This window comes from Dendrobium catenatum, unplaced genomic scaffold, assembly GCF_001605985.2.
Source record: "Dendrobium catenatum unplaced genomic scaffold, ASM160598v2 fragScaff_scaffold_798, whole genome shotgun sequence".
Taxonomy (NCBI): domain Eukaryota; kingdom Viridiplantae; phylum Streptophyta; class Magnoliopsida; order Asparagales; family Orchidaceae; genus Dendrobium; species Dendrobium catenatum.
In genome coordinates, this window is record NW_021319260.1 from 143,404 (window position 1) to 151,885 (window position 8,482).

Below are 8,482 nucleotides of genomic sequence, written 5' to 3' on the forward strand. Positions count from 1 at the left end.
ACCTCTGGGAATCTAATCCTAATTTTCTAATAAAATTGATCATTTAACTTAAAAATCTATTTCAATCAAATTCGAACCCAACACTTAGGATAGACTGGGGCACTTCTGAATTTTTTCAGAATCCCAGGTGCCTCCTACCCTTCTTCCTTTGACTCCAGAAATAACTGCTCAATTTTGATCCAATCACTATTCAAATTCCAACCCTTAGCCTCCTTTGACATCAAGCATTGAAAATCTTAAATAAAATTTCTACCGCTATTTTAATCGAGAGTATTCGTAGAAAAATCCGGTTTCCTATGATGTAATTAACTATGAGGGCTTGCGCTCGTTGTAAATTTAGAAACCCAGACCTGATTTTCAAAAATTAAACTTTTCAAAACCTTCAATTAATTATCTTTGGGAAACTTAAATTTTACGATCATTATTATCATTTTCAAATGATTAATAATAAGCGATATCCTCTTTCCCCGGAAAGATATGTCGTTCTATTATTATTTTGACTACGAAATTAATGATCCCCTATCCCAATCATTATAGTTAAACATTTGATCAAACATCATTTTGATCCTTTGGGATCATATATTGTCTCCTCTTGAGTTTGATTATAGTAATTGGGATGAATTTAAACTTTGAGATTTGAACCCATTAGAGAATGATATGTTCACCTTTTGAGGTGATATATCATTCATAATGAGAGTCCAATTTTAAAATTTAAAATCCTAGAAATTAAATATTTCCCAAAGAGAATTAATATTTTTCAAAATCAAATATTTTTTTAAATTTCAAACAACAGCTTGGCTATTTACAAAGGTACATATTCAACCATAAAGTAATAGATATAAAAGAGGTGGGTTTGGTTGGTTGAACCAGTTCGGATATATCTACCTGGTGTCAACCCAAGTAAATTAAGGACCAAAGAATCCAATGCATGTTAAATCACAATTAAGAATCATAATATTAAAATCATCAATCACATCCAGATTGGGAGGAGAGCCACCAACTCTTTCCCTAGCATTAGAAATAATGTTAAAATCACCTCCAACAAACCAAGGACTCTTGTAAGCATCATAAAAATTTTTAAGTTGTTGCCACAATTATAACATACCATATCTGGTAGTGCTCGCATAAATAATATAACCCATCACATTGATATTAAAAATAGATAATTTACTATGAACCACCTGACCAAAATAAGCAATAATAGCTATATTGATATGTCTCTTCCAAAAAAAAAGTCAAATTTTATTATTAGAGTTAGAAAAGGAGAAATCAAACCCCAACTGATGTTGACAAGAACAAGCTTAATTAGAAGCATCAACTATCGGCTCTAAAATGACTAAGAAGTAAACATTATGAAGCTTACAAAGATTACTAATTCTAGAATGAATGTTTAGTTTCCCCACAACTCTAACATTCCAAATAATGAAACTAATCATTAATAAACAGATTTAGAGGAAGTTTTAGATATAGTAAACCTAGAATTAAGCAATTGATCTCTACCTTTTCTTTCTTTTTTTTTTACTTTTGCTTTTATATTTAACAACTTTGAAGCCCTTAATAGAACCAAGCATATCCTTATGATGCAGGTTAAGCTTTAAAACTTACCCCCTTCTTACCAATTAGATTTCGATTTATCGCCATAGTGATCCTCATCAGTATTAACTAGATTGATATTCTCATTAGACATTTCCAACCTATTTAAGTTATCCACAATATTATTGTTAGAAACAAAAGGTATAATGCCAATAGGACATGCAACCATGTTCTTATTAATAGCTTTATTTTCTAGGCAGGTAGATGAAACTTCAATATCATTATCAATCCTATTATCTTGTTTAGCAAAAGTATCCTTAGGCATAATAGGAAGATCAACATTTAATTTCAATCCATTTAGACTGGATCAAGAGATTGGATCCAACTAAGGATTAATAAGATTAGTTTCCACCATAATATCCTTCTCTTTACCTTCGTAGACTCATTTAACTTTGGTTCTATCATTCATGTGATCTTTCCTCAGAGGAGGCTGTAAATGATAACATTCAATTTTAACTTGCCCAATACATTTGCAATGCTCATAAAATGAAGGAAAATCATTTAAAATAATTTTTTTGAACATATCCATATTTTTTCAGGACAAAGACAAACAGAATCAAGATAATTCTTAATGATGTCCAACTCAACTAAAATTCGAGCAACTAAAGGTCTAAAACCAGTTATCGCAGCATTATCTATTTGCAAATGATGACCAAATAAGAACCCTAAACCAAATAAGATGCGGTTAAAGAACAGATGGAGACAAAGCTCATGAAACAATATCTAAACTAGAAGAATCAGAGATTCCTCCGACAAATCAAACATAGGCAATCATTTTAATAGTTTCATAAAATAGTTGTAAACAAAGTAAGATCACCTAGCAAAAATACAATTGTAATCCAAATCATTTGATAATTTGATCATAACATGTCTCAAATCCTGAATGGTAACAAAAAACTCATAGAATAATTTAAGGTTAAAGAAAAACTTCTAAATATCATCCAAAGAGGGTTGATGAATCCAACTAATACATATTTAAATAACTTAGATTGAGGTTTACCATTCAAGAAACTGAGTTCTAAGGGGAAAATCGTTTTCCATTAGAAGGGGAATCACATATTTATAATACTTTGACCATTCACATTAATATGATTTTATACGATGATGACTTGCAATTTAGAATTGCATGATTGAAAAATTCTTTCACTTTGATAATAAATGTATTTGATAGGTTGTTATTATTGTCTAAATGATAATACATTAATTCACAATTCGAGATCATATATTTGCATTAATAAAAATAAAATATATTTAATAATATTATATGATATGTGTACCAAGAATAACCATCTACTTTATCTTAGCAAATTCAAAACTGTCACACAGTGACTAGACTAAGAAGTATTCAAGATATTTTTTGTCATATTGGATGTAAGATTACAAGGGTTGTAGCTAGGTCAAGTTCGAAACGAAAAGGACTCTATTTCCTTAATTTAAAAGAAATTATGATTGAATTTTGATTAGAAATGATCTATATAAATGGAGAGGGTTAGCATCTAAATCAAAAACTTATAGTGAGGTCTTTGAAAAGGAAGAGAAAATACTGTGTAAGAATCTTATTGGAGAAGTATAAACTAAACTTGTTTATGGATTAGATTTTCTTTATAACTCAACTTACTATCATTGATCATTATTATAGTTAATTAATAACTCATGCATTAACCCAACATCTACTATACTGAGCTAATTATATAATTCAATATAAAATACTTCTTTTTACACACATGATGAGCATGATATTTTATATTCTTTTCTTGTTTTATGTTTTTTTTATTATTATTTATTTCATTTTTGTTCTTTTATATATTCTTTTTTTGTATCTTTCAACTATATGGCATAATTGTTTGCCTCGATTAGCTTATAGTTCATTTATTATTATACCATGAATTTAGGAAAAGGGAAGGGGCAGAAGGAGTGATATTATAAAAGCTCTTTTTGATGATGATGTAAATTAAATAGTTTGGGTAGTAATAAATTTATTTTAAAAGCTATTTTAGAAGCTATATACTTGAATTAATTATTTTATATATGCTTTCATTTCAATGCTTATGATGTAGGGGTGTCAATATTGGACCCGACCCGAAAACCCAACATGAAAATTTCGCGTTTGGGTTGACCCCAAACCGAAACGGGTTGGGTTTGGGTTCAACAATAAAACCCGTTAACCTGAAATTGACCCATTTTTTTACCCAAAAATTCATTTTTTTTTACCCGACAACTCGAGATTGACCCGTTTTTTACCCAAAAAGCTGAAATTGAGCCATTTTTGGACCAAAAAACTAGCTATTTTTTGTTCATCCCGATTCATTCGGGTTGGGTTGGGTTGACCCAGACCCGAAGCTGGACGGGTTCGGGTCCGGAAAACTGACCCGTTTGCAAAAATGGGTCGTGTTCGGGTTGACCCGAATAGTGCCGGATCAATTTCGGGTTCGACCTGAACCCGACCCATGACCCAAAATTGACACCCCTATTATGATGTATATATTAGATGATTGTTAAGTTTCTTTGAGATGATTAAGCTAAACCATTTTCATTTATTCGATTCTAACGAGTTATATCAAGATGGGTGTGATAAGAGGTGCGTTTGACTAGATTGTTTACTCATGTTATGTCACTCATGTTATACTACATAATCACTTGAAAAAAGTGGGAAATTGGGTGTGATAGAATTTGGTATCAAAACAATATTTGAATTGTGAATTATAATAGAAGCATAATTGGATTTAGAAATAGAGTTAAAAATGAGATTGATTCTGGATATGATTATTATATAGATGTAGGCCAATATAATTTGAGGAATTTATTCAGTTGGCCAATATATATATTGAAAGAAGTACAGTAAGGCATGAATGGATAGTCATCTTAGCCAGCTTGATGACTTTAATGTCATTATGAGAATGGATTGGGCAATAAAATATAATTAAGTTGGAATTCATAGCCAAAAGTTTAAGTATTAATTAAAGATGTTCAGGAATTAAAAGATATTTTAGTTATAGTTGAATTTCCTGATGAAATCCCATAGTAACTACTAGGATTGCCATCTGAAAGAGAAGTGGAGCTTGAAATTAAACTTAGGCTTCATTTGGGACGGCTTTTTCATTGCTTTCTAAAACGGAGTTTTCTAAAACGGAGTTTTAGTACAAATTTTTTTATTTTTGTATTAAAACTCCGTTTTAGAAAACAGTAAAAAAACCGTCCCAAACAAAACCTTAATCAGGAACATCAACTATATTTAGATTCCCTTATAAAAATGCTCCTAAATAGCTTCAAGAATCAAAAGGTCAATTATAAGAATTAATCAATAAGAATTTTTTAAATCAAGTAATTCTCCTTGGAGTGCACCAATACATACTTCCCGCTAAGAAGAAAAATGGATTTATCATATTGCACAAATCAAGTACCAACAAATAAATAGATTAACAATTATGACTAAATACTTATTACAAAGAATTAATAATTTATTTGATGATTTAAAATGGGCTAAAGTATTCTCTAGAAATGATTTAAGATTGGAATATCATCAAATTTGAGTTATAAAAAAAAGTAGATATTACAATGACATCTTTTGGAACTAAGTATGGCTATTTTGAGCTCTTGGTGATACAATTTGGGTTGATGAACACACTAGCTATTTCTATAGAATAGATAAATTAAAATTTTAAACCATATACAGATAACTTGTGATTATATTCATTAATAATATTTTGAAATATTTTAAAATTGATGAAGCTTAAGCTGTACATTTAAGAATAATATTGGAGCTATTAAGAAAAAATCAATCATATGTAAAATTTTTAAAATATTTGTTGATCAAAGTTTCGAAACATCTTTGCATAAAAAAAGAGTTAAATTTGAGGCGAAATAATGTCTTGAGTTGGTGAAAGATTTTGATCTTAATATTTAATATTATCTCGAAATAACAAAAATGGTAGCTCATGCTTTAAGTCAAAAGTTAACAAATATTGCAAGCTAAATGATTACTCAAAAGCATGAATTGATTAAAGAAATGAAATCTTTGTAATTAGAAGTCAAAAGATTTAGTGATACAAATTTGTTGTATCACTCAAGTATAAAGCTAACTTTGATAGAAAAAAAAAGAGAGAGCTAAATACAACTGTAATCCAAATCATTTGATAATTTGATCAGACATGTCTTAGATCTGAATGGTAGCATAAACTTACTAAATAGTTTTAGGTAAGAAAACTTCTGAATATCATCCAAGAGGTTGACGAATCAAAAATTTACTAAGAGAAAACTCGAAAGGTCCCGCTAGGCTTGGATCTCCTCCTCAGAAATCCAAAGATAAGGAAAACCTTGTGGGTAGAAGCTTTGAGAACAGGAAAACTGGATGAAGATTATTCAACTAATACATATTTAAATGACTTAGATTGAGGTTTACCATTCAAGAAACCGAGTTTTAAGGGAAAACCATTTTCCATTAGCAGGGGAATCACATATTTGTAATCTTGACCATTTACATTAATATGATTTTATAATGAGGATGACTTGCAATTTAGAATTGCATGATTGAAAATTCTCTTTCACTTTGATAATAAATGTATTTGATAGGTTGTTTATATTGTCTAATATAATACATTAATTCACAATTCGAGATCATATCTCATTAATAAAAATAAATATTATTTAATAATATTATATGATATGTGTACAAGAATAACCATCTACTTTATCTTAGCAAAATCAAAACTGTCACACAGTGACTAGACTAAGAAGTATTCAAGATATTTTTGTGCATATTGGAGGTAAGATTATAAGGGTTGGCTAGGTAAGTCGAAAGAAAAGGACTCTATTTCTTAATTTAAAAGAATTATGATTGATTTTGATTATAAATGATCTATATAAATGGAGAGGGTTAGCATCTAAATCAAAACTTATAGTGAGGTCTTTGAAAAGGAAGAGAAAATACTGTGTAAGAATCTTATTGGAGAAGTATAAACTAAACTTGTTTATGGATTATGATTTTCTTTATAATCAACTTACTATCATTGATCATTATTATGTTAATTAATAACTCATGCATTAACCCAACATCTACTATACTGAACTATTATATACTTCAATATATAAATACTTCTTTTTACCACATGATGGCATGAATTTTTTATATTCTTTTCTTGTTTTATGTTTTTTTTATTTATTATTTTATTTCATTTTTGTTCTTTTATATATTCTTTTTTTTGTATCTTTCAACTATATGGCATAATTGTTTGCCTCGTTAGCTTTATGTTCATTTTATTATATACATGAATTTAGGAAAAGGGAAGGGGCAGAGAGTGATATTATAAAGCTCTTTTTGATGATGATGTAAATTAATAGTTTGGGTAGTAATAATTATTTTAAAAAGCTATTTTAGGAAGCTATAAACTTGATTAATTATTTTATATATGCTTTCATTTCAATGCTTATGATGTAGGGGTCAATATTGGACCCGACCCGAAACCAACATGAAAATTTCGCTTGGGTTTGACCCCAAACCGAAACGGGTTGGGTTTGGGTTCAACAATACCAGTTAACCCGAAATTAACACTGTTTTTACCAAAATTTCATTTTTTTTACCACCGACAACCCGAGATTGACCCGTTTTTTACCCAAAAGTTGAGATTGAGCCTTTTTTTGACCAAAAAACTAGCTATTTTTTGTTCATCCCGATTCATTCGGGTTGGTGGGTTACACCCAGCCCGAAGCTGACCCGTTTGAAAAATGGGTCATGTTCGGGTTGCCCGAATAGTGCCGGGTAATTTCGGGTTTGACCCGAACCCAACCATAACGGAAATTGGACACCTTATAATATGATGTATATATTAGATGATTGTTAAGTTTCTTTGAGATGATTAAGCTTAGACTATTTTCATTTATTCGATTCTAACGAGTTATATCAAGATGGGTGTGATATGAGTTGCGTTTGACTAGATTGTTTACTCATGTTATACTACATAATCACTTGAAAAAAGTGGGAAATTGGGTGTGATAGAATTTGTATCAAAACAATATTTGAATTGTGAATTATAATAGAAGCATAAGGAATTTTAGAAATAGAGTTAAAAATGAGATTTGATTCTGGATATGATTATTATATAGTTGCAGGCCAACATAATTGGAGGATTTATTCAGTTGGTTGAGTTTGGAGTGCTTATTATATATTATATATAAAAAATAATTGGAGGATTTATCAGTTGGTTGAGTTTGGAGTGACTTATCATATAATATATATATATAAAAATAAATAAGGAGTACAATAAGAATAATGGATAGTCATCTTAGCCAGCTTGATGACTTTAATGTTCATTATGAGAATGGATTGGCCAATAAAATATAATTAAGTTGGAATTCTTAGTCAAAATTTTAAGTATCAATTAAAGATGTTCAGGAATTAAAAAATATTTCAATTACAGTTGAATTCCCAGAGTAACTACTAGGATTGCCATATGAAAGAGAAGTGGAGCTTGAAATTAAACTTAGGCTTCGTAGGGAGGCGGCTTCCTTCCCTGTTTCTTATAACAGCTTCTTAATAAAAAATTACAAAATTTTATACTAGAAAGCTGTTCAGAAGCAGTAAAAAAGCTGTCCCAAACGAAGCCTTAATCAAGGGCATCACTATATTTAAGATCCCTTATAAAAGTGCTCCTAAATAGCTTCAAGAATCAAAAGGTCAATTATAAAAATTAACCAATAAAGAATTTATCAAATCAAGTAAATCTCCTTGGAGTGCACCAGTACTTCCAGCTTAGAAGAAAAATGGATTTATCATATTGCACATATCAATTACCAACAATTGAATAGATTAACAATTATGACCAAATACCCATTACCAAGAATTAATATTTTATTTTATCATTTAAAAGGGGCTAAAGTATTCTCTAGAAATTGA